The 17,922-nt window shown below is 40.6% G+C and overlaps 1 pseudogene; it reads right to left on the minus strand.

The window, feature by feature from the left end:
* Positions 1 to 488: 488 nt before the first annotated feature.
* On the minus strand, positions 489 to 8,950 carry LOC149559197 (putative disease resistance protein At1g61300; annotated as a pseudogene).
* Positions 8,951 to 17,922: the final 8,972 nt, after the last annotated feature.

Here is a 17,922-nt window from a genome sequence, read left to right on the forward strand (position 1 = left end):
TGGTCAAGCAACTGAACAGAAAAAAATCGGAATTGAAGCCAGCCCAAGAATGTGTAGTGGTAGATTTGTGAAAACAATCGTTTTGTTTCTCCCAGTCTATGTGTCATGTTTAGTCAATCCTCATTAAAAAATTGCATTTTTCCTTGTTTTTGAGTGTGTAATATAACATTGTGAAGTGTTTTAAAGGTTGCAGTTATGCATTTTCAAACTTTTGGAATGTTCTTTGAATTTTTGTGCTTTGAGTGAATGTAACCCAAATTTAGGTTTCATCCTAATGCCTCCACTATTCATACCTCAAAATACCCAAACTCAGATCTAAGATGATGGGATTTAGAATTATATTTGTTCAATGGATGTTTCACATAGTAACATACAAAGTACACTATTTGTTAACATATCATGCAGACATCACTACTCTACCAAATTCATCCATAAAACCAAACACAACAATACTTCGGCGTACCCATTGCACACCAGGGTGCGATTACTAGTTTTAATGATATTCATATAACTCAAAACAAATAAAGTCGATAAACTTCATCCAGAAAATGAAGTATTTCATTACGCCCAAATTCCACATGATCAAAATTTATTATGGTACCGCCAACCATATGATGGTACCGCTCTTCTAATGCTTGAGTTTCTGCAGTAGATAATTTTATTGTTTGCACCTTGTTCTTTGACTTGATAAAGTTCTCTTCTGTTGTCATAACATGAAAAACCTTCGAGCAACTGTAGACTCGTATCTTCTCTACACTCTCCAAATCCCAGTAACACTCTAGTAAACTTTGCAATGCCTCACACTTCATTAATTTTAATTTTTTGAGTGAAGGCAACGCTCCTCCTTCCACTATCGACAGCTGCTCCAACTTCTTCATCTCCACCACTAAAAATATCTCAAGCTTCAGAAACGTTCCCTCCTTTCCGAATTCCTCTGGAAACTTGTCTATATTGGGGCAATTTACGATCTGTAAGTGCCTTAGATTTCGAACTTCATGCAAGGCAGGTAGTTGCTTCAGCATGTGGTAGTTACTCAAACCAATGTAGCTCAAATGTTGAAATTCAGAGAAGGAATGTTCTATTTTAAGAAATTTAGGACATTCTAACCAGAGTTTATTCAATTTTGACATGGCACTCATGTCATGAGGTAGGTTTTCCATATTTGTGAGGCTCAAACATAGCCACTTCATCTCCTTCATATTTCCCAGCATTCCTTCTCTAATAGTTTTGCCATTATTTTGAAGTGCCAATCTTTTGAGTTGGTTTAGTGTGCCCAAATTGTTAATTGAAAGGCAATCTTTTACGCACTTCTTATACCTGATATTTGAACTACTTGTATCCAGGTACTCCAGGGAGGTAAGGCGTGATATCCCATGAGGCATGCACAACAAATGTTTACATAAATGAAGTTTCAAAAGTTTAAGGGAAGTTAACTTAGAGATGGTGGAGCGAAGCTCTCTAATATCATATTTATAAAGATCTAATATTTGAAGGTTTTTGAGAGCAGAGATAGTGTTTGGCAATCTCTTAATTGGGACTGAGGATAACTTGAGACAAACTAAATGCTTCAAGCATCCTATGCTTTTTGGCAATTATCGTATTCCAGTAAATGACAAATCCAAGACCCTGAGACCGGTCATGCTCCGAAACACCTCTTTTGGATTTTTTGTCAGAGAAAGATTGTGAGCAAGCAGCAAGGACCTTATCCAAGGAGCTTTGAATGTCTTTGGAATGCTGGTTGAATTGTTGTACCACAGTGAAATTCTCCTGTGCCCTAAAAAGGAATTCAAATAAACCTCTGCCTGCCCGAAGGAAGCATTTTTCTTCATTCTCAGCAATTTGATGTGCCATATGTACAACACATCATGCATCTTGAAATGCACTATATTTCCATCATAATCCCTGTGGACTGGTTCAATAAGGCATCTATCTGCTAAGATTTTGACATATCTCTCTCCAATTTGGATAGGATTCGTCCCGGCCGCCAACCCTTCTCCAATCCAGTACTTTGTAGCAACTCCAATGGAGATGACCTCATCCTCTGAGAAAGCAGCAAGGTAAAGGAAGCACAACTGTAAGGAAATGCCGTAACCAGCCACATCGGCCAAAGCATCGTAGCTCAATCTCAACCTGCGTGGAAGCATGCATGAAAGTGAATGTGTCCCATTGTTTTGCAACTTTAGCAGTGTGAATTCCCACTCACTTGGCTGAGTGATGCCTGCCATTGCATGCTTGATTACTTTGAGGGCTAATGGAAGCCCCTCGCACTCCTTGCAGACTCCCCTCGCAAAATCTTCATCAATGATCCTAGGCAAAATTCCTCCGCTATGTGGGAAAGCGTGGAAACAAAAAAAATTCCAACTGTCATCCTCTGCCAAATCTTGCATTTGAATGACTGATGATTTGGGAACTCCCAGCCGTGAGAGCACACTAGTTGTTCTGGAAGTGGCAATGATAATGTTGGATTTTTGTGGAAAGAGAGGAACACACAACTCCTCTAGCAAAGAGGTTGCATTCATTTCCCAAACATCATCTAAAAATAGGACAAGCTTGTGTTTTGCCATGGTTTCATTCAACCAATTTTTGACATGATGTTCCTTTGTATTGTCCAATACTTCTTTTACTGTAAGAGGTATTTGTTTGACCATATCTCTTCTAATAGCATTGAAAGAGGGGTTTTGTGAAACAGTAACCCAAATCATCAAGTCATTAGAAAAGAGATTTTGTACCTGGTTACTGTTGAAGATTTGTTTCAGCAGAAGTGTTTTACCGGACCCGCCCTTGCCTACTATGCCGAATCGAGACAGATTGTTGTGGTGCTCTGAATCAATCAGCTCCTGAAGTCTGGTCGATGCATAATCCTGTCCTACAATGAGTGCCTCCTCAATATACCTTGTGTAATTAGAAGCAGTTGAAGAAGTGGATATTGTCAAAAGACCTCCAGGCATTGCGGTTCGCTGAATAGAATCGATTCTCTGCCCCATCTCTTCAAATCCATGATGGTAGGCCATGTCTTGGTGAAGCTGGTGGAGGAAAGCAACAGTGGCCACATCCTTTTTGTGAACAATCAAACTATTGCAGTCACTGATTATTAATCTCCTATCATAAATGATTATTAAACTGTTGAAAACAAATTCTCAGCTAATATTGAAAAATAACACAACTGCAATTTCACTTATAATACGGAAAGAAATGAACAACACAATGAACACAATATTTTCGGACAAATTGTCCCTGGAAAAACCCCTAAGGGAAAACCAGTTCTACATATGAGGAATTATATTAAACTTCAGCAAATCAAGAGATACAAAATTCTTTGCCTCTTACTGGCAGAACTCCGACAACCTCCTAATTTCTCCCGCTGATATTCCCCACTGCTATTTCCATGCTAACACTGCGCCCTTGCTAACACTGCAAGATTGTTTGCTAACACTACAAACGTTTTTCCAAAACTTGTTATCCAAATGACCTAATGACCCCTTTTTATACTACTCCTGTTGGTAAACCAACGGCCGAGATTAAATCAAACCAACGGTTGAGATTAAGACAACTCGATAGCCAATAATAGAATTGGTTGCAAGGTGTCCAAAAGGGAATCTCTAAAATTAGTAAATAATAACCATTTACTAATTCTTGGCAAGTGGACAAACAGCTGTCCAAACCACCCATAAATACAACTTCTATTCATAGATAAGGACGAACAATTGTCCAAGCTACCCATAAATACTACTGCTATTTTCGGGTCAGAAATAACAGTTGTCCAACTAACAATAATTAACAATCCCTCTTAGCGAGGAAGTTGTTCTGCATGACACCCATCTTATCTCTGAAGAAGATAAATTTGGCCTTTCCCAAAGCCTTTGTCAGAATGTCTGCTACCTACTCATCTGTAGGTATGTATTGTAGTCGAACAACTCCCCTTTGTACACAATCTCTGATGAAGTGGTAACTGATATCTATATGTTTAGGCCTATCATGAAACACTGGATTCTCAGACAACTTGATGCAACTCTTATTGTCACAATGTATCACAGTAATCTCAACCTTCTGACCAAACATGTCACCATGCTAGCTACTATGTATTCTGCTTCTGCTGAACTTAGAGCCATAGACTTCTACTTCCTGCTGAACCAAGATACAACTCCTGATCCCAAGCTGAAACAAAACCCTGAAGTGCTCCTTTTATCTGTTGTACTTCCTACCCAATCTGCATCAGTATAGCCTATCAACCTAATACCTTCACCTCGAACATATCTGATCCCATACTCGACTGTACCACGCAAGTAACGTAGCACATGCTTAGCCGTTATCCAATGCATTCTCTTTGGTTCAACCATGAACTGACTAAGAGAGTTAACTGCAAATGCTATATCTGGTCTAGTGTTGACCAAATACATAAGCGAACCAATCAACTGTCTATATAAAGTGGGATCTACATCTTTCTCCTTAGATGTATCTACCTTCCTCCAATTCGTGATCATGGGTGTAGACATGGCTTTGCAATCCTCCATCTCGAATTTCTTCAAGATTTCAATGCAATATTTTCCTTGACCAAGGAAAATCTCCCCATCTGTCTGCCACACTTCCATGCCTAGAAAGTAGTGCATAAGTCCTAAATCCTTCATCTCGAACTCTTCTGCAAGGTTCCTCTTGCAATCCACTATGAGCCCTAGTGAACTTGTAAGAAATAGATCGTCCACATAAAGAACAAGAATGAGAATCTCACCCCAAACCATCAAGTAGTAGAGGTTAGCATCTGCTTCACTCTTCACAAAGCCCATTTTCTGCAAGTATGTATCAATGCACTCATACCACGCTCTAGGAGCCTGCTTGAGTCCGTATAATGCTTTCTTCAATCTACACACATGGGTCTATTTGTTGTGCGCTACAAAGCCTTCTGGTTGTTCTATGTATACCTCCTTCAACTCACCATTGAGGAATGTTGTCTTGACATCCATTTGATGGATTTGCCATCCCATCTGTGCTGCAAGTGAGATTACAGCTCGTATAGAAGTATACTTGGCAACTAGAGCAAATGTCTCCTCATAGTCTATTCCCTCCTTCTGAGAGAACCCCTTTTCCACGAACCTAGCCTTGTATTTCTCGATGCTACCATCTGCACCGTGCTTTATCTTATAGATCCGGCGTGATCCAACTACAACCCTATCTGTTGGTCTAGGTACTACCTCCCACACATCATTTTGCATTATTGAAGAATATTCCTCAACCATAGCATCTCGCCATACCTAATGTTCTGCAGCTTCTTGATAGCTAGAAGGCTCACTATCTACCAACTGACTAACTAATGCCACATAGTCATTGAACTTGGCTGGTTGTCTTCGTTGTCTAGTACTCTTCCTAGGAGCTCCCACAAACTCTTGAGTATCCCTTTGTGTATCTGGAACCACATGATTCTTGCTGCCAACTGTAGAGGATGAAATGTCAACCTCTAAGTCTTCTAGATGCATTTCCTATTGCACCTGTTGCTCCATACTCTGTGAATCTTCACTAATTGAGTCTACACTCATACTGGTAATTGTACTTGAGCTTTGTTGCCCTTGACTTGGTCTTGGAGCTTCTATTGGCTGCTCACTCTGATCATCTGCTAGCAAATCTCTGGATCTCCTAAATGCCTTGTCCTCCATGAACTTGACATCCCGTCTGACAATAATTCTTTTAGTCCCTGGAATGAAAATCTTATATGCCTTTGAGGTCTCACTGTACCCAACAAAGTACCCCCTCTCTGCAGTCTGATCTAACTTTGTACATGTATCTCCAGGAATATGGCAATATGCCAAACTTCCGAATATCCTGAAGTGACTAACATCTGGCTTCTTCCCTGTTAAAGCCTCCTCTGGTGTCATCTTCCCTAGCACCTTGTGTGGAATTCTATTCTGAATGTAGACTGCTATATTACATGCCTCTGCCCATAAGTAATGGGGCATGTCCTGGTCATGTAGCATAGCTCTTGCTGCCTCCGATATAGAACGGTTCTTCCTCTCAGCAACTCCATTTTGCTGTGGATTGTAAGAAACAGTCCATTCTCTCTTGATTCCTTCTCTGGTGCAGAACTCCTGGAAGACATTTCCTTTGTACTCGCCTCCATTGTCTGATCGAAGAACCTTTATCTTCTTTCCTGTCGAGTTCTCCACAAGAGCCTTGAACTCTTGGAATCAACTAAAAACCTCATCCTTAGTCTTCAAGAAGTATATCCAGGTCTTTCTAGAGAAATCATCAATAAAAGTAGCATAATACTCATATCTTCTAAGAGATTTCGTCGACGTTGGTCCACAAACATTTGAATGTACTAGATCAAAAACACCCTTAGATCTGGTGTCACTCCTTGGAAAAGATGCTTTCACAAACTTCCCCAACACACATTCCTTACATACATCGTCATGCTCTGTGCTCACCTCTGGAACACCTGTCACGGTCTCACGAAGCAATCTAAGTGCTCCATGATGAATATGGTCCATCCTCCTATGCCATAGCTCTCCAAGATCTTTAGGATTAGTATTGCTCATAAGTGCCTTAGGAGTATCAAACTGCAATCTATAAAGGTGACCACTCCTAACTCCAATAGTTATGGGTGATTTCCAATCCTTGTGCTTAATCAACACATGTGTCCCTCTAAAGAGTACATTATACCCCCTATCCTGAAGAACAGATACAGAAATCAAATTCATACCTAAGCTTGGCACATATAACACATCATGAAGTGGAATTATCTTTCCATTCTCTTTCTGAAACTGAACAGTCCCTTTCCCAACAGGGTTGAGTTCGGACAAGTTTCCCATAGAAATCTGGATGTTGGTGTCCTCTTCCTTGTAACTAGAGAAGTACTCTCTAACTCCTGTCATATGAAATGACGCCCCACTATCTATATACCAAACACACTGTGAGCTTGAGCTAACCATACAAGCTATGAGTGCAAACTCATCTTCCATTCTACTGGAGAGTTCTTCTACACTTGCTGAAGCTGCCACCTGCTTCTTACCCTTTTTCCTCTTTGGGCAATCACTGACATAGTGGCCAAACTCATGACATCCAAAGCACTTGACCTTAGAAAGGTCCTTCTTCTTCTTTTCACTTTGTGAATTTGATCCTTTGCTAGATCCCTTCTTTACTTTCCCTTTACCCGCTAGGGCAACGTTCTCTTGTTCCACCTCATTTTTCTGACTCTTGTTGGCCCCATTGACAAGACTTAGTCTAAACTCCTCTTGAGTGAAATCAGTCCATAGTCGATCCCAACTCGGTAAAGTATCTCGTCCATTGACAACTTGAACAAAGGCACTCCATTGTTTAGTAAACCCATTTAGGGCTATTCTCACTAGCTCATCATCACTAGGGCTATCTCCAACAGCTGCTAACTCATCCTTGACAAGTCTGAGCCTGGTGAGGTAACTTGTGACGTCTTCTCCCTGATTCATCCGAGTATTCTTTAGCTTCTCTCTGAGAATCAACTTCTTGTTGGTGGTAGCATTCTGGTACAGATTTAGAATGGCGTCCCACATCTTCTTCGTTGTATCTAGCTCCGAGATATGTGGAACAATATGATCCTTGACACCATCAAGGATAATCCTCCTCGCTTTGGCATCATCCTGCCTATATGCTGCAAGCTGTGTTGCATCCGTTGGTACAGGTACACCACTGGTAGCATAATCCTTGATACCATTCTCTTCCAACAATAAAAAAATTCTGGCCTTCCAGACACCAAAATTTGAGGCACCATCCAATCTATTCTGATCTCTCAAACCAGCTGAAGCCATCTCAAGGGTTTAAAGCAATAATAAATCTAAAGAGATCAAAATTTCTTTCCTAGGGAAAAACTCTTCTACCCTTAACAATTCTCTGATACCATGTGAAAATTCAAACTATTGCAGTCACTGATTATTAATCTCCTATCATAAATGATTATTAAACTGCTGAAAACAAATTTTCAGCTAATATTGAAAAATAACACAACTGCAATTTCACTTATAATACGGAAAGAAATGAACAACACAATGAACACAATATTTTCGAACAAATTGTCCTTGGAAAAACCCTTAAGGGAAAACCAGTTCTACAGATCTGAGGAATTATATTAAACTTCAGCAAATCAAGAGATAAAAAATTCCTTGCCTCTTACTGGCAGAACTCCGACAACCTTCTAATTTCTCCCGCTGATATTCCCCACTGCTATCTCCACGCTAACACTGCGCCTTTGCTAACACTGCAAACGTTTTTCCAAAACTTGTTATCCAAATGACCCAATAACCCCTTTTTATACTACTCCTATTGGTAAACCAACAACCGAGATTAAATCAAACCAACGGCTGAGATTAAGACAACTCGACAGCCAATAATAGAATTGGTTGCAAGGTGTCCAAAAGGAAATCTCTAAAATTAGTAAATAATAACCATTTACTAATTCTTGGCAAGTGGACAAACAGCTGTCCAAACCATCCATAAATACAACTGCTATTCATAGATAAGGACGAACAGCTGTCCAAGCTACCCATATATACTACTGCTATTTTCGGGTCAGAAATAACAGCTGTCCAACTAACAATAATTAACACTTTTCCACATGCTTTTTCAATTTTGCAGTGAGTTTCCGGATCTTTCTGTTCAATGAATACCGAGAAAAGAGATGAAAGTGTGAGGGTACAGTGCAGCACTCCGTCAAATCAGACGCTTCCTCTAAAAGATCACTCAATTTGTTCAACCAGCTATTGACCGTGGAGGGCAAAGCTCGAAGAGAAAATGTACTCAATCTGCCAGAATTCAGAGCCTTTTGATACTTCTGCAATTCCAAGTTCATTTCATTAATTCTTGTAAGCAGATCTCTAAGGGCATTCAACTCTTTCCTGCACCGTACGGCAACATTGATGTGATGGATAATGTGATTTCCAGCCAACTGAATAGCGTAACCAATAAATCCAGGGATGAAGCCAGGATCCGGCATTTTGGGGCACATGAAGGGAAAAAATTGAAAGTGATTTTCTCACAGAAAAAGGGAGAAATATAGACAATGGAGGAGCTAAAGCTGTGGTCAGTGAAACAGGGTAACCTGCTGGGTTGGCTCAAGTTATGAAATGCTAATAATTTATGATATACAGAGGTCTCATATATGCAGTCCAGAGCTCTCTTCCTATTCACGAAAGGCATGCTCAATAATGGTGGACAATTTAACCAATATTTCGTTGTTGATTGGAAAACCCTATTATGCACATCCTACTAAACAATTGTATAATTAGGAAAACATGGATTGGTTTAAGCATCATACATTAAATTCTTAGATTAGAACAGTTAAATAGTCAAAGTCAAATTATTTTGTACAAACATCAGAGTAAAAAAAATTCATGCGATCTTTCACTCATATGAAATGATCTTCCACGTCCAAATCATATCAAATTAGATGAAACATCGGCTAAAATTATTGCCAGAGAAGCAAATTAATCTGCTAGCTCCTTTGAAATGCTTTCGATTTGTATTTTCCTGAAACCTCATTAGACCAGAATTTTATGTGCATGGGAAAGAGTAGAAAAATCTTGAAAGGCACAATTAATAGACCGTTCGACTAGCGAAGTATATTCCACAAGCCATTTTCCACCATTTTAAAAGTTTTCTTCCTTGGTTAAAGTCAACTAAAACAAATGTCCATACTGATAAGTAGGAGATATTTTGAGCTTCGTCGATTTATTCAGCGTTATGTTTTAATACTTTTATTCCACGAAGATGACTTACGGGGCTCTCTGTGGATGAAGAAATGCGTTCAAGTAAAAATGCCCCGGTGCTTATAATGCCCACGCCTGCGCTTTGAACGATAAAAGTTGGAAGAAAGAAAACATCAAGTTTGAATGAAACCCACGTTAAGGACTTTGCAGCTAACGAAGCGACGTATTTGAAATTAATTTTCAAATATTCTAGATCGAATAGTGAATCTTTAGCCAAAAGCTAAAATGTATTTGGATGAATTGTTTTGTGACACTATAAATTATTATAGGCAATATTCAAAAGATTGATCATACGAAGCTAAACTATAATTGATGGTGCCCTTATCGATAAAATATAGGGTAGCACTCGATAAGAATTTGTAAGAGTAAAAAATCAAACATAATTTATTGTACTAAGAGAAGAATGTGTGAAATAGTAATTTATTCATAATATCGTGTAATTGAGATTTAGTCTAATACCTTTGTTTGTTTATAAACAAAATAGTATTGTAAAATGATAACTTGGAATGGACAAAAGATCGAATTCTATAAGGACAACTGGAATATTGCTACCCCTCTGGACCCTGCAAAGAATCTTAATATGTGTAATACTTAGACTCATATGCTGGGAGATAAAGTGAAGGGGTGCATTAGCCACGGGAGGTGGATTAATTTGGGTCAATTTTTGAATAATAATCAGGGGCTGCAAATCAATGCTCAAGAGTTATCTAACAACTTGAAGCACACAAGAATCCTGTAGTCTGACATTGAGGACATAATTCTTTGGCCCCCCACGCCCTCCAGAGGTTTCTCCACAAAGTTGACCTATGACCTCACCTTATCTTTACCTAGCTCTAGACTGGAATGGGAAAAAATTTGGGACCCACACCTCACTCCTAAATTAAATTTCTTTTGGTGGACCCTCCTGTATGGGAAAGTCCTCACCTAAGATAACCTTGTTAAACAGGGGTTCAGATTAACCAATAGATATCTAATGTGCAAAAAAGAGCAGGAAACCATTAACCACCCTTTTATCCATTGTGAGTTTGCTTCTTATATTTGATAGTTGATTCTCAATAAGGGTATGTGCAGGATCATGGTGTACCAAATTATAGCCTTAAGTGGCAGTGAAAAATCAGCAAATCAGAGTTATGTCAACTTGACAAATAATATTAAAGTGGTTATGGACTTTATATCAAAAAGTTGTAAGAAAATAATTTGTAAGAAATTGAATGTAGTTTATAAACTACTAGGCCTTATTTGGAGGAAAAAATAATTGATTGGTCAAAAGTTTGGATTTGAATGCAGTACTATGACAATTTTAGGGCGAAAATAAAAAGTAGGCGTATGTTTGACCACCTTAATCAAAATAAAATGATAAATTTTTTTAATATAATTATAGATATAAAAAGTAGACTCATGCCCGGATGTGATTTATATTTTTGCTTATTTTTATTCCAAATAAATAATTAAATATGAATTTTCTACAAAAACTTTTTTGGAAAAAAGAACTTCCGTGTCTAACCAAATTAACTAATAGAAAATTTTACCAAATTTTATTTTTATTTTATTTTTCTTATACTAGGCAAAGCATAGAATGTGACGCAACTTTTGGTTTTAAAAAATGTTATGTCATTCGAAAGTCATAGGTCAACCTATGACCCCCTTCGACCCATATGAACGATTCTAATATATCCGGAACACATCATCGTGGAATGTATCAAAGGACCTATAACCCCCATCGACCCATATGAACGATTCTAATATGTCCCTAGGGGTCCTAAGACCCCTCGGGACGCATGTCATCATGGAATGTGTTGAAGGGGGTCATAGGTCTCCCTATGAACCCCTTCGACCCATATGAACAATTCTAATATGTTCCTAGGGGTCGTAGGATCCCTAGGGACACATGTCGTCGTGGAATGTGTCGAAGGGGACCTATGACCCACTTTGACCCATATGAACGATTCTAATATGTCCCTAGGGATCCTAGGACCCATAGGGACACATGTCGTCATGGAATGTGTCGAAAGGGGTCATAGATCACCCTATGACCCCCTTCGACACATATGAACGATTCTAATATGTCCTTAGGGGTCATAGGACTCGTAGGGACATATGTCGTCATGGAATGGGTCAAAGGGGGTCATAGGTCCCTTCGACCCATATGAACCATTCTAATATGTCCTTGGGGGTCCTAGGACCCCTAGAAATAGATGTCGTCATGTAATGTGTTGAAGGGGGTCATCGATCACCCTATGACCCCCTTCAACCCATATGAACGATTCTAATATGTCCCTAGGGGTCCTAGGACCCCTAGGGACACATGTCATCATCAAATGGGTCGAAGGGAGCATAGGTCACCCTTTGACCCCCTTCGACACATATGAACGATTCTAATATGTCCCTAGGGGTCCTAAGATATTTAGGGACACATGTCATCATGGAATGGGTCGAAGGGGGTCATAGGTTACCCTATGACCCCCTTCAACCCATATGAACAATTCTAATATGTCCTTAGGGGTCCAAGGAACCCTAGGGACAGATGTCATCATGGAATAGGTCGAAGGCGATCATAGGTCACCCTATGACCCCCTTCGACCCATATGAACAATTCTAATATGTCCCTAGGTGTCTTCCTAGGTGTCCTAAGACCCCTAGGGACATATGTCATCATGGAATGTGTCGAAAGGGGTCATAGTTCACCCTATGGCCCCCTTCGACCCATATGAATGATTCTAATATGTCCTAAGGGGTCCTAGGACCCCTACGGACACATGTCATCATGGAATGTGTCGAAGGGGGTCATAGGTCAACCTATGACCACCTTCGAACCATATGAACTATTCTAATATGTCCTTAGGGGTCCTAGGACCCCTAAGGACATATGTCATCATGGAATGGGTCGAAAGGGGTCATAGGTCACCATTTGATCCCCTTCGACCAATATGAACGATTCTAATATGTCCCTAGGGTTCCTAGGACCCCTAGGGACACATTTCATCATGGAATGGGTCGAATGGGGTCATAGGGTGACCGATGACCCCCTTCAACCCATATGAACGATTCTAATATTTCCCTAGGGACACATGTCGTCATGGAATGGGTCGAAGGGGGTCATAGGTCACCCTATGAACACCTTCTACCCATATGAACGATTCTAATATGTCCCTAGGGGTTCTAAGACACGTAGGGACACCTGTTGTAATGGAATGGGTTGAATGGGGTAATAGGTCACCCTATGACCCCCTTCGACCAATATGAACGACTCTAATATATCCCTAGGAGACTTAGGACACCTAGAGACACATGTTGTCATGGAATGGGTCGAAGGACCTATGACCCCTTTTGACCCATATGAATTATTCTAATATGTCCCTAGGGGTCCTAGGAACCCTAGGGACACATGTCATCATGGAATGGGTCGAAGGGGGTCATAGGTCACCCTATGACCCCCTTCAACCCATAGGGACAATTCTAATATGTTGGATACACGTCATCATGGAATGGGTCAAAGGGGGTCATAGATCACCCTATGAACCCCTTTGACCTATATGAAAGATTCTAATATGTCCCTACGGGTCCTAGGACCCCTATTGACACATGTCATCATGAATGGGTCGAAGGGGGTCATGGGTCACCCTATGACCCCCTTCGACCCATATGCATGATTCTAAAATGTCCCTAGGGGTCCTAGGATCCTTAGGGACACATGTCATCATGGAATGGGTCAACGATTCTAATATGTCCCTAGGGGTCCTAGGATCCCTAGGGACACATATCGTCATGGAATGGGTCGAAGGGGGTCATAGGTCACCCTATGACCACTTTTGACCCATATGAATGATTCTAATATGTCCTTAGGACCCCTAGGGACACATGTCATCATATAATGGGTCGAAGGGGGTCATAGGTCACCCTATGACCCCCTTCGACCCATGTGAACAATTCTAATATGTCCCTAAGAGTCTTAGGACCACTAGGGACATATGTTGTAATGTAATAGGTTTAAGGCGGTCATAGGTCACCCTATGACCCCCTTCCACACATATGAATGATTCTAATATGTCCCTAGGGGTCATAGGACCCCTAGGGAAACATGTCGTCATGGAATGTGTCAAGTGACCTATGACCCCTTCGACCCATATGAACGATTCTAATATGTATCTAAGGGTCCTAGGACCCCTATGGACACATGTCATCATGGAATGTGTCAAAAGGGGTCATAGGGTGACCCATATGAACGATTCTAATATGTCCCTAGGGGTCCTAAGACCCCTAAGGACAAATATCATCATGAAATGTGTTGAAGGGGCTCATTGGTGACCCCTAGGGACACATGTCGTCATGGAATGTGTCGAAGGGACCTATGACCCCCTTGCACCCATATGAACAATCCTAATATGTCTCGGACACATGTTATCATAGAATGTGTCGAAGGGGGTCATAGGTTTGATCCATATGAACGATTGTAATATGTCCCTAGGGGTCCTAAGACTCCTAGGGACACATGTCATCATGGAATGGGTCGAAGGGGGTCATAGATCACCCTATGAACCCCTTTGACCCATATGAACTATTCTAATATATCCCTAGGGGTCATAGGACCCCTAGGGACACATGTCGTCATGGAGTGGTTTGACCCATATGAATGATTCTAATATGTCCCTAGGGGTCCTAGGAGCCCTAGGGGCATACGTCGTCATGGAATGTGTTGAGGGGGCTCATAGGTCACCTTATGTTCGCCTTGGACCCATATGAATGATTCTAATATGTTCCTAGGGGTCCTAGGACACCTAGGGACACATGTCGTAATGGAATGTGTCGAAAGGGGTTATAAGTCAACCTATGACCCCTTTTGACCCATATGAACGATTTTAATATGTCCTTAGGGGTCCTAGTACCCCTAGGGACACATGTCATCATGAAATGTGTCAAAGGGGTTCATTGGTCACCCTATTACCCCTTTCGACCCATATGAACGATTCTAATATGTCCCTAGGGACACATGTCATCATGGAATGGGTTGAAGGGGGTCATAAAATGATCGATTCTAATATGTCCCTATGTTTCCTAGGACCCTTAGGGACATATGTCATCATGGAATGTGCCGAAAGGGGTCATAGGTCACCCTATGACCCCCTTCGACCCATATGAACAATAATAATATGTCCCTAGGGGTCCTAGGACCCCTAGGGACATATGTCGTCATGTAATGGGTCGAAGGGAATCATAGGTCAACCTATGACCCCTTTCGACCCATATGAATGATTCTAATATGTCCCTAGGGGTTGGCATGGAATGTGTCGAAGAAGGGTCATAGGTCACTCCATGGCCCCCTTCAACCCATATGAACGATTTTAATATGTCTCACACATGTCGTCATGGAATGGATCAAAGGAGGTCATAGGTCACCCTATGACCCCCTTCGACCCATATGAACGATTCTAATATGTCCCTAGGACCCCTAGGGACATATGCCATCATAGAATGGGTCGAAGGGGGTCATAGGTCACCCTATGACCCCCTTTGACCCATATGAACGATTCTAATACGTCCCTAGGGGTCCTAGGTGTAGACACCTAAATCCTGTAGAAAATAAAGTATTTTTATTATCTAAAAATATTCCTGATGACATCATCATTTATTAATTAATTAATTATTTAATTTATTTATTTATTTTTATGCCATTAAATCTCTTTATCTTAATTAAAAAATATTTAATTAAGGAAACCCTCCCAAAAATGTTTAAATCTTATTTAAACATTATTTTTTTATTTATTAATTATTTAATAAATAAATTGACCAAAAAACTCAAAATAAATAAATAAATTATTTTTTGCCCAAAACTTGGCCAATTTCCTTAAGATCACTAACCTCTTCCAAAATCTTCTAATCCTTCTTTAATTTTGATTAAAGGCTAATCCCATCATTTCCTACCCCTAATCCCAACTCAAAATATTTAATTAACATTAAATATTAATCCTCATGTTTATTAAAAAAGTTTTAATAAATATCTCCTCAACCCAAACCCTTGAAATAAATAAAACTTTATTTATTTCCTAAAAATCTAATTTATCCTCATCCTAGGAAGTTCTAGACTATTCTAGAAAGTCTTTATCCTCATCCAAAGTCTAGACTCTTCTAGAAGATGTCTTTAAACCTAATCCTAATCCCCTCCTAACCTTGTCACATTCCCTAAAAATGGGTTAAGACTTACTAACCCAAGCCAAAGTTAACAAATATCTCCTCCTTCACCCACCCTCATTAAATGCCATCCACTTGCCTATCCCTAAGCTAATCCTAAACCATCCTAATCCATCCTCTAATCATTTGCACAATCCTAAGCCAGCTTAAAACCTTCCTAATCAAGCCCAAGTCAAAATTCCTCTCATCTCCCTCAAAATATCCCAACCATAAAACTTTATGAAGCCCACTAGGCCATAAATGACTCTTCCAAGCCCTTTCATTGCTCTTACAAGCCATTATGAGGGTCTTTATGAAGATTTTATCCCTTGAGCCTCCTTTGTTGACTCATCCTTCCCTTTTCTTCCATCCTCTCACCTTGTGACATGTGTCACTCCCTAATTGGTTGTAAGGAAGCACAATCCATGTGCTCTCCTCTCATGCAATCTAAGCCCTCCATGAGCTTTTCCCCATCTTTGCATCTTACCTCTTAATCCCTCAAGCCTCTTGCCTATATATTGGATCCTTCCCCTTTGCAAAACAACACAATCCATGAAGTAAAGTCATAATGCCATTTTAAGAAGCCATTTTATATCAAAACCATACACTCACACCCAAATTCCAACTCCATTTGAAGACCTTTTTGAAGCATAAGTTTGAGCATACATCCTATCTATTTAGACAAAGCCACTCAACAAGAGAGTTTCTTATTGAGAGAGCCCATTAATGGCTCATATTCTCAATTGAGAGCTCATCTTAGTCTATCTTGAAGTTTATGAATTTTGTTTAGTTTGTAGAAGCTTTATTTAAATTTGGTTTCTATTAGCATACTAACATTGCTCATATACACTAGGAACCCTAAGGACATATGTCATCATGAAATGTGTCGAAGGGGGTCATAGGTCACCCTATGACTCCCTTCGACCCATATGAACGATTCTAATATGTCCCTAGGGGTTCTAGGACCCCTAGGGACACATGTTGTCATGGAATGTGTCATAGAGGATCATAGGTCACCCTATGACCCCTTTCGACCCATATGAACAATTCTAATATGTTTATGGGGATCCTAGGACCCTTAGGCACACATGTCGTCATAGAATGGGTCGAAGGAACTTATGACCCCTTTCGACCCATATGAACAATTTTAATATGTCTCTGGGGGCCCTAGGACCCTGAGGGACACATGTCGTCAAGGAATGGGTTGACCTATAACCCCCTTTGACCCATATGAACGATTCTAATATGTCCCTAGGGGTCCTAGGACCTTGAGGGACACATATCATCATGGAATGGGGCGAAGGGGGTCATAGGTCACCCTATGACCCACTTCGACCCATATAAACGATTCTAATATGTCCCTAGGGATCCTAGGACCCCGAGGGACACATGTCATCTTGGAATGGGTCGAAGGGGGTCATAGGTCACCCTATGACTCCCTTCGACCCATATGAATGATTCTAATATGTCCCTAGGGACACATGTCATCGTGGAATGTGTCGAATTAGGTCATAGGTCACCCTATGACCCCCTTCGACCGATATGAACGATTCTAATATGTTCCTAGGCATCCTAGGACCCCTAGGGACACATGTCGTCATTGAATGGGTCGAAGGGGGTCATAGGGTCGACCCATATGAACGATTCTAATATATCTCTAAGGGTTCTAGTACCCCTAGGGACACATGTTGTCATGGATTAGGTTGAAGGGGGTCATAGGTCACCCTATGAGCCCCTTTGACCCATATGAATGATTCTAATATGTCACTAGGGGTCCTAAAACCCCTAGGGACATATGTCATCATGGAATGGGTTGAAGGGGGTCATAGGTCACTCTATGACCCCCTTTGACCCATATGAATGATTCTGATATGTCCCTAGGGGTCTTAGGAGCCATAGGGACATATGTCGTCATGGAATGGGTCGAAGGGGGTCAGAGGGTGTCAACCCATATGAATGATTCTAATATGTCTTTAGGGGTCCTAGGACCCCTAGGGACGCATGTCGTTATGGAATGTGTCAAAGGGGGTCATAG

Source organism: Cupressus sempervirens, chromosome 5, assembly GCF_028749045.1.
Source record: "Cupressus sempervirens isolate cs-2001-9-10 chromosome 5, ASM2874904v1, whole genome shotgun sequence".
Lineage (NCBI taxonomy): Eukaryota > Viridiplantae > Streptophyta > Pinopsida > Cupressales > Cupressaceae > Cupressus > Cupressus sempervirens.